This window comes from Charadrius vociferus, unplaced genomic scaffold (assembly GCF_000708025.1).
Source record: "Charadrius vociferus isolate BGI_N301 unplaced genomic scaffold, ASM70802v2 scaffold4, whole genome shotgun sequence".
In the NCBI taxonomy this organism is placed as follows: Eukaryota; Metazoa; Chordata; class Aves; order Charadriiformes; family Charadriidae; genus Charadrius; species Charadrius vociferus.
The window spans coordinates 1169732-1180327 of NW_009648150.1; positions in this window are offsets into that span (position 1 = coordinate 1169732).

The following is a 10596-nucleotide window of genomic DNA, read 5'->3' on the forward strand; positions in this document are numbered from 1 at the left end:
ATGTGCAACACAGATTAAAATGAGAGTGCAGAACTGGAGGAAAAGGGGCTGGGGAAGAGAAAAGAGGAGGAAGAACAGGATCCCGCTGCATTAGCAGGCATGTGTCGCTGTGTGATTGTACCTGCTCACTGACATGCTGCTAACTTTCCTCTCTGTCTTCCAGAACGGGAAAGTCCATACCTATGCAACCATGACAACAGCACACAAATACAGATTATCTGCACAGTAAAATATGCACCTTAAGAGACCAATGAAGGCAAAAAATCCCGTATGAGGTTTATATCATGAATCTCTTCAGTCACCAGATCACCAGTATGAAGCCAACCACCGCTATAGGTTTGGGAAAACTTCAGAGGTTGATTCATATTTGTTGGGAACATCTAACCATTTTTAGTATGTCTAAAACAAACAAGTAAACAGAAAAAAACCCACACAGTAATACTAAGCTGTTGTTTCTCTCTAAACTTGGAAAACTATTGATGTTTTTAGTATTGCCATTGTAGCTTCAGACTGGTATAAGCCTTAACATCTGAAATTACTGTATTTATCCATTCACCAGAAAAAGTGACAAAACCCCACTAATGCCACTCAGCTTCATTTGAATACTGTTGGGAAAAAAAAAAAAAGAAAAAAAAAAGCCACTTAGCCACTTTTCCCAAGGCAGGAAACACCACAACAACTGAGACAATGCAGTTTTCCTCAGGCTACAGAAGGACATCTGTGAAGTCTCAGCACAGCTTGGCAGTAGTGGCTTTAAGGGTCCAAAATGATTTGCTGGTTGCTCAAATCCACCAGAATCTGGTGTGAAAGTACAGCTCTGCATTAGGGAAAGGTAAGTAGACCCAGTCAACTACACCTTGGAGAGGATTTCTTCTAGGACCTTTCATGGGAACAGCTTTGCTACTCTGTCCGTAATGAGTTATTATTACTAACTTTTATATTGCTTTAGCATCTAGAAGCTCCAAGCAAGATCATAGCCCCAGTAAATTTTTGTATAGCCTTCTGAGACAGAATCCCTGCTGCAAACCTCTCCGGCTGAAAGCCTAGCCCGTTTCAGTGGAGCCAGCATACAATCCCGACCCAAGCAGAGAGCAGAAAGCCACACAACACTGTAAGCCTCCAGGGGAGCTCGGCATAAAGTGCAAGACTCCAGATTTGCACCTTGATGCATTGCCTAGCAGACCACCTTCCTCCACAGGACGCAGCTTGTACGTCAATAGACTGACCCCCGTGACAGCAGCTTTGCAGAAGAGCAGCACTGGGCCACACAGGTAATTCTCATGTGCTCGGAAATATGCAGTCAGGTAGCTAATACCATCTGCCCCTGACAGCCTTTCACATCACAAGTGCTTCCCAGCAGGGCAGCTCCAATATCACCACACAACTCAGTTTCTCTAAAAGCTGACAGAGCTAACATCCCCTTCAAAAGCCTTGCCTAAGGGCTCTGGGGACTTGGTGGTGAGGAAAAAGAAATTGGGGCAATTCGCAGGCCATCAGGCTCAGATCAGCAGCGAGGGACTGACCAAAGTCTACTGCTTCTTGGCTGCTGGGACAGGAGCTAACTATGGCTGCTTTAGAGCCATAACATACTGTCCCCATTCAAAGTGGAGCCTGCCTGCACTAGAAAACACGTAGAGGCTTATGCATCTGCTTGCATAACAGAACAATTATTTTAGCCACTGAACCTGTAGCTTTTATAGCTAAAGACTGTAGATTCGAGCCCTGTTGTCAACGAGCCACCACAGGGCCCTTTACATTATAGTATCTTGATACAGTAAGAGTTACCATGGCTTCCAGGATCCTATATTACTGCTTTTAAATATCACCATGTCAACTAAAACTCTACAAGGAGTTGCTGTGTTTCTCAAGGGATTGGAAGTACATGCTTTATGGCACTAATTATGTCTTTTTTCCTGCCATTGGTACACAGTGAAATGCAAACCAGAAATGGCACCATGCACAAAATTGTCACTGCGATTATTTCTCATGTCTTGTCATCCTTCTAGACAAACAATGTGACATTCTTCTCTGTAAAGTATAGCTAGCACATAGTGATCATTTTTGACTACATGAAGGGCAGATTGTTGTTACTATGACAATACAGTGAAAAAATGAAACGGTGACTTCCAAGTCCGTGTAAGCCCACCTCATTCACTCCCACATCACTCTACATTTGAGGCACAAGCTTACTCAAAAGTATCACTTCTTTTAAAGCAAGAGAGGGGCTGAAGGGATGTATGGGGCCTTACTTGCAAGACCAGGAGATTAAAGCTTAGGAGCTCAAGGAGGGATTTCCAAAACAGCTCAGCTTTGGCATAACTCTGCTTTGAATGCAGCAGTGATAAGACTCCCATTGTCTACAAAGTGGGAAGTGCTACTATTTCACTTGGTGAAAGAGGATCAGCAGCATCCCTGATATAAAAATGCCCAGCAGTTTTGAAGTCCTTTGGTACCGGGAAAACATGTTTTACCACCTCTTACACAGCTAGCAGGCTGGGAAATGTGGATTTAGGAGGGCTGCCTTGTTTAATCACAAAAGCTCAGAGCCTCACTGAAACACCTGTCTTAAGAAGAGCTGACCTTCGACTACAGAGACATTATAAAATCCTGAGATCCAGCGACCCTAATGGGGGGCTTTAGCAATTCACAACAGCTTGTCCTCTTTTCTTCTCAGCCTTCCCTAGCCTGTTGCTGTGCTCCAGAAAAAAAAACAACCCTCCGTATAGGAACAGGGTGTAACATTATGTTTTGTCTTTTACCATCTAGTTGTGTAGAGACAGACTAAATGAAAAGCTTGGAAACAAATGTCCCTATCCCCTGTGTCCTTAGGGGATAAAGTCTTTCCTCTACTCTAGTTTTCTAGCCCAGCAACTGCCTGGGCTGAATCAAATCTATCCATTGCTGACTGTCTAGAAAAAAGATGCAGAAAAACTTGGAAAGAGCAGCAGAGCACTGTGAGCAGCAAGTGATTTTATACTGTAGCCAACTGCTGGGATGGTGAATGGTAATGGCAGTGGGTTAAAGAGAAGATCAAACAGAAACTGGTAGGAAGAATCTTCTTCTATTCCCAGCTCTGCATCCTACTACACAAAGATGGGAAACCTTGATCAGCATAAAAAGATTTAGTAACTGGAGGAGCTCCTGCTCCTGGAAAAGCTCCAAGTAACTGGCTTGGGAGTGAGAAATAAAAGGAAATAAAAGCAGCCTATTTGTTTTGAGATGTTAGTTAATCTATCCAGTTTCTGTTGAAAATCAAAGACAAAATTCTGGTCCAGAAGGGCTGGTGAACAAGAAAGTCCATCAGAGCAAAGGAACTACAAGACAGGAAATCCTTTTGAGCCACAAACTTAGGGTCGGGGCGGGGGGGGAGTGACACAGCCCAAACCATAAGACCAGTTTGCACCTGATGAAGGTACTCTTTTTGCTCACCACCACAGGCCCAACTGTACCTTCTGCATTTGCTTTCTGGATGGCAAGCACGCGTGAAGGAAAAACATGGAAAGACGGCAAAGGCCCTCCAAGGGGTCCACCAGAAGCACATGCTTCCCTTCTGAGCTCAAAAATGCTGGAGAGACTGCACCTGCTGGTACGACACCAATGTTGGAGACCAGTTCAGTTACAATTAGTTCTGGCAGGTGCAAATGACTCCACAGAGCTTCATTTATGCATTCCCTCTTCACAGTGGATGAACATTGGCACACAGTAACCCCACACCTGCAAGCAGCCCTAACAGATGAAACAGAGCTTCTTTACAGGCACCCAGGTCCACCCGTACTGACAGATTTGAAAGACCACAGCCTGAGCAGACAGCTCTGGATAAGATGCAGTCTCAAAGACATGGAGGCCACCACAAAGGGTCGTCCATAAGCTTGAGTCAAATGAAATCTATGCCCTGTTATTGCCACAGAATTTACTTCTGGGTACCTCAAATTCCTGAATCAAAGGTTTGCTTTTGTCTCTGTGCTGTCTCCCTGTGCCACTTACAACTGCCTGATCAGCCCTTACAGTTTTTTATTTGTTTGCTTAAAATGAAATGAGCCTAAGGCAGTGCTTGGTTTCTGCATATTTTATTTGATCAAGCTGCACTTCAAGTATTACATCCCTTCAATGACACCAGGCCTCTGCAGCTCTGCTGGAGCTCTAGCACACAGAGAGGACAGATTCACCACCTCATGTATTTTCAAAGGATTTTTTCCTCTCCTTTCACTGCGAATTATGCAGGAAGTTCAAGCAGAACCTTCATATATTCTGCAGAGACCTTTAATTATAAGTTTCTAGGATGTATCCAGCTACTATATTGTATCATCTGACAACAAAGTAAGAGAACTTGGTGCCCCTTTGCCTCCCACTTACACAATATCAATTTGAGTAGTTCAATTAACAGTGTACACCTGCCCTTAAAGGAGTGCTCCATCTTTAACCATGAGGTGTGCGCATTCCCAGCTTCATGTATGCAAGTCTTTTGTTCTCACCCTAAAAACAGCCCTGCTTAGCTTTCCATGTTAAATTAATTAAACATCCTACACATGAGATATGGGATCCTTTTAACTTGTCCCTAATGGGAAGAAAGAGAAGTTTACTGTACTTTATGTTGCATGGAGTTAGAGACCAAACTTGGCTTTCATCCATTCCCATATGAAATCAAGATCATCCCAGAATGAGGTCACTGTGAACTTACTGATAAGGCTAAATCCTGATCCTGCGTTGCAGGGCATATGGGCAGAAAGAAAACAGCAAATGGAGTGATTTTTGCTTTGGCAGCTCTCAGCAACTGGTCTGACTGGCAATACCTCGACACCAACTTTGCACATAAACTCTGCCAGCAAGCTGAAAATCCTATTTCAGAGAGGGTAACTGTGGAGAAGGGCTTGGAAGCTGTAGAGCACAACGGCAGCAGCAACCTGCAGGTTCGAGAGGATCAAGTAGGAAGAGTATATCACTTGTTGCTACCTGAACAGCCCTCTGAACAAAAAGCACACAATCTAGCTGGTCATGAACAACTTGTACTCAGTGTTACTATCCTAGACACTACTGCTACACAGTGAAGACTGGCTTTATAAAACATGTCACTTAGAAATATGACTTTTGGCTACATAGCCAGGCTAGTACAGGTCTTCATATGGGTCTAGCTGTGCTGATACAAACACTTTTGTGTTTCCTTAAGGTGTGAAGATTACAAGTATAGTTAAATTAGCTAGGCTGGTTTAGGCAATATCTGGGATATTGAGAAAATTACCCTGTGACAAAACTAAGAGCTAAAAACACAAGAGGAAAGGGAGGCAAAGTGACATGCCCAAGGATATAGAGTAGTTCAGTGGCAGAAGCAAGAATAAGCTTGACTTCTCAACTCTCTTAACAGTGTCTGCCCATCACTGTCAGAGTCCAATACCCTCCAGAGTCCAATACCATCTTTTTTTGTTGTTTTTTTTTTTTTTTTCTGTCAGACCAAGTTCTTTTAGATAGTCCACACATGGAGGGTGTAATGTTTAATATCAAATTTACTTGTTTGAAGGCAGTTGCTGTTACATGGGAGTTCTGATTTAGTGAAGTGACACAAAATATACTGAAAACATAATACAAAATAAGTTACACTTAGCAAAATAATAGCAATTGCAATACACAGTCCAACCACAATACCAACATGATTCCCACTACTGGTCTCTGTAATATGCTGACCATCATGACACCGGGCGTTCTCAATAGCCAGGAAGGAATAAGTGGGTTGAAGCCAACTCAAACCCATTGTTGTCTTCAGAATTATTTTGCTAGTTGTCTAGGTTTTTTTACAATATATTGGGCTGACCCACAGATTCATCATGCTGGTCTGGCTATCTCAGGGAGACAGTCACACACTTTTCATGAGCTCAAGGAGAAACATTTATGCCACCAATTGATCACTCAAATGTTGATAGCTGCTTAACCAAAACAAAGGCCACCCTCTGGTCCTCTTTGTGTTGAGATGAAGTCAGCTTTCTTTGCAACAGCTGTGGTCAGTCAAACCCTGCATTATTCCCTGAGACTCACAGGCACGTTGCTCTTGCCCAGTTCTACTGAGCCTTCCTCCATTGTAGGGGTTTACTGGTCAGTCACAATCACATATTGCAATCTCATTGTTAACGCTCTACCCCAGAAGAGAACGAACATTTGCCTCTGTCCTGATTTCAGAGCTTTCTCAGTATGATGTGCTGGATGAGGTGGTATTCTAACATGGGCAGAGATCAGGAATGCTTTCCTCCACTTCAGACAATATGGGTAGTTCAGGTAGTGCTTACAGACTGAATTGTCACAATAAGAGATCATAAAAAACATGTTCTGGATGAAGTTAATCGCACGCTATAGGTACATTTATCCTTCTTTTGAGCCCAACAACCCTTACCTCCCTCGCCGTAAAATAGACAAAACTAAAGCCTATGTCAGTTACCTTCACTTAATCACTAGATCAAACAGCTTGTGAAGAGGAATGAGTCAACAAATCAGAGACTTGTCAAGGGCCAAGAAACAGAAATAGTTTTAAATGTCAAAGCAGTCTTCTGATAAACTGGTAGCTGGGGTGCAGAAAGCTGAAACTGTGGGAGGAGGGACACACAATACCTGCAGTTTTCAAGCAAAGTGATGGGGAGGTCAAAATTCAGTGGAAAATAAGCAAAGACATCAAGAGCAACTTTGGGGGAGGCAAAGGTCTAGGGCCAAAGAAAAACAAACAAAGAAAACCTATCCCAATTTCCAGTCCCAGTGAGAAACTGTGGTTCATCCTTGGAGGCAGCAACAGTCACTTTAACCGCAAACAGCAGAGGGGCTAATATTAAAGGATTCCAAGTTGAGCCAAACTTTCAGGACCTCTTTGCAAGAGCGTACAGATACAATAGCACTGTTGCTCACATACAATAACTTAATTAGAGATCTTCAAATCCTTTCTGCAAGCCAAAGATCTGAGCTTAGGAGGTATCAAACAGCAAGAAACTATAGAAGAGTCCTAAAAAATACCACTGCAGGATGCAGAAATGACATTAAAATCCAATGTATTACTATCATCAATTAAAATCAACAGCTAAGAGCAGCGATACTAACTTTTCTTTTAGAGTAAACCTGATTCATATGCTAGATTCAGATTTATTGAGTTAATTCAGACATATCGTCCTTTGCATCAAGTACAAATCTATACCTGTATTTCACTTTACCCGGTGGTGTCAGATGAAGAGCTAAGATCTTAAATTAGTCCAATCATCTGAAAGTCCACAGGAGACGCAGAGCTGGTTACACAGCAGAGTCACATATTTTAAAGATTCCTCAATCTTTATCTATGAGAACTTTGGTTTCAGCATTAGTACAGATCTTATACTGTGTTATGCAGTTGGGTGAGAGCTATTTGATATTTTCTCCTGCCTGGGCTAACTAAAAACTCTTTGTAATACTTGTAATCTAGTGACACTTCTGAAATCATCCCATCCATCTCATCCAATGCTATTGTTGAATTTCCAACACGAAAAAAGGAGAGAAGATTTGAGAACAGTTCGGCACGCCTGGATTTCACTAAAAAGAGAGCACCATCTTGTATGGTGCTCTCTCTAAAAGAAAGGAGAGGAACATGCAGCAGACACGCTTGACACCAGCTGATCACCAGTGAAGCAATCAGTAGGGGCAATGCTCTAGCTGAACCATAGCCTTTGTCAGGTAATGCATTACCTGGCATTAAAGAGAGGTCTGGAAGGGAGCTTAACTTATTTATAATGCAAGGTGGCTGAGAGGAGGTAAAAAACATCAGTTCTGCTACTCACTAAACTGTTTATTCCAAGGTATACCTCCACAAATGAGAATTCCAGAGGAAGGTCTGATGAGCATTGTTATCTGGATAACTCTAGGCAAAAAGAGCTCTGCTAGTAGTACCCAATTTCTTAAGGGCTGCATTTGTTTAGTTTTGAGTTGAAATGACCTGAAATTTGTTTCCTTTTTACATTACTGGAAATGCTGCCAGTTTGGGAATGAGACTCTGCATCTTCCAGGCATAACAAAAGGATGAGCTACAGCCTTTGGGAACTGAGTACACCTGCAAAAGCAGCATTCCCAGTCTCCATGTCCATCCCCACCCCCTTTTCCTTACAGCTCCACAGGAAAGCTTCAGACATGCTCACAATTGCATAAAAGAAGTGTTTTTCCTCCCACATTCTACTTTTAATTCATTAATTTCATTTGATTCATTTTGTTTCGTGTGGTTTATTCATTTCACTCCTGCCACTACCCATTGGGTGAATTTCTTCCAAAAGTAAAGTGTTAGCAGTGTTTCTTCAGGAAGGGGAAATTTTATCTGCTATCGCAGCAGTTCCCAGACCCTACTGCTCAAAACCTAGCAGCGGTATTTTTATTAACAAAAACAAAACTCAATTGAAAAGTTAGCCATTCCATTAAGAGAAATTAGAACAACATGATTTTGGCAAAACTAGAACAGAACTGTAGCTAAAAAGCTTATCTATATAAAGAGTGGGAATGTTATGGAATTACGTTGTTGCCATTACAGAGTTGAATTTCACACTATGTTGGCTGCTGCATCCAGAGATTAAGTACTTTCTCACTTCACGTATTTTGCAGAGAGTCAAGCTGCACCTCTTAGGGGTTTTACAAGGAAATATAAGAAACCTTTATTTCAAATTTATTAGAAAATATGACTAAATCTAATGATAACAATAACTGCAACTAGAAATAATAGCAGTTGCTGAGAGATGAAGCTGACTTCTACTTCTTGATCAAGAAGTAGAACTTAAATTCTTCTTGATAACTGAGCTCGACCTAAATAGCAGGATGTGAAAACAGCATGTAAAACCATGTGGAAGAAAATAGAGAACATGACCATGAGACGACGGGGAGGATAAAAACAGCATCCCAGTATCAGGTGACATTCACATAGAGTACATCATCCACTACTTTCTGTCAAGCCCTCCCAACAATACACACAAATATGGCTACATCAGAAATTCAAGATCAGAAACACATGTTGCATAGCCTTCCTCACTTTTAACACTGTAATGTGCAGAGATCACAGTATATATGTTTTTACCTGCCCTCTTCTTATAGAATGTGCAGTGAAGTGTCACCTCATGCAGACTAGGTAATGGACATGGCATTGCTGCATCATTCATCGTGATACCCTGTAGGTTAATATGCAGGAACTTCCTGGTTTAGCCCTCCCTGGTTCAGTTCCTGATGTTGATATACAGAAGAGCCTTCTCATTGCATCCAAAGTTGGGTTGCTCCATGAGTGGATGAACAACATAAAACCCTGAGCTGGATCTGAATTTAGCCTCACACTTCTGAGATTCTTTTGGGCTTCCAAAACCATCTGGTCGATTTAGATCTCTAACTTTCCTGGATGGCTTCAATAATAGCCATCCAGACATGCCGAAGTCCAATTCTAATGCAGTCTACTTTATGTGAGGGCAAACAGTCAGAGCAACCTGTTTGTTTGTTTGATTATAGCTTTTGACATTGTAGATATGTGTCACTCTTAAATGCATTTGCAAGGTCTACTTTACTGTACGTAGCTCAGAGAAGATGTCTTGAAACATCATCAGTGGGGAAATAATTATTACTTATGAATTAAGATTGAATGACTTTGACTTCAGGGAGAAAACTATGACCATAATAGAAAATCTGGTTCCAAATGCTGCGATATGACTATGAACTCTGAGGTCACAATGTCCCTTCTCAGAATAATTACCTTCCACTCTCCTCTGGAAGGAAAAATAATTGATTTATGGTACATGATCAGTAAGGTTGTACCATATATGCTACTCTATATTGTATTTAGCAAACCCAAATGGCAACTTCGTGTTCAGCAGTGAAACTACCTCTGTATATCCATGCAAGGTAGCGTAATTAGGTGGCAAAGGCAAACTGTCAGGTAAAGCAAGGGAGCTGATATTAATTTTTATGATAGAAAAACACTTCTGTCTGCCAGTACATTTGATCTTTCAATTAAGATTGGAAATTCCTCCTTAGAAACCATTGCTGCCAGTAATCCTTTTAATTAAGCAGTATCCAGAATCCCATAATTTCTGTGTTCTGCACCTTAAATCAACTGAGCACTTATGTATTGTGCTTCTTTCACAACATTTTCACTTTATGGGATGGTGCTTCAAAAGAATTAATACACTCAGTTCCACTACAGGACAGAAGTAGATTCAAGTTCGGTGCCCAGTCGGGACTGGCAAGTGCAGGAAATACTGAAGGTAGTTTCAGGGAAGGCAGCAGTGAGATTGGCATGATGAGTGAGAGATTTTTCAGTGAAGTGGAGCAGGCTGAAGAGATGCTCAGAAACCATGAGATGTATCATGTCTAATTAGTGTGGCTGTGCAAATGATGTAGTGAGGCATTTGAGAATGAAACTGAATAGCAGTTGGATAAAAAATTAATAATCAGCATGTCTGTCATCTATCAGAGGCCCAAGAGAGGGCTGCACAAGACACTTATGTTGTCATATGCAACAGAAATGTCCGGATATGGAAACACACACTGACATAGAATCATAGAATCATAGAATCATAGAATGGTTTATGTTGGAAGGGACCTTGAAGATCATCGAGTTCCAACTCCCCTGCCATAGGC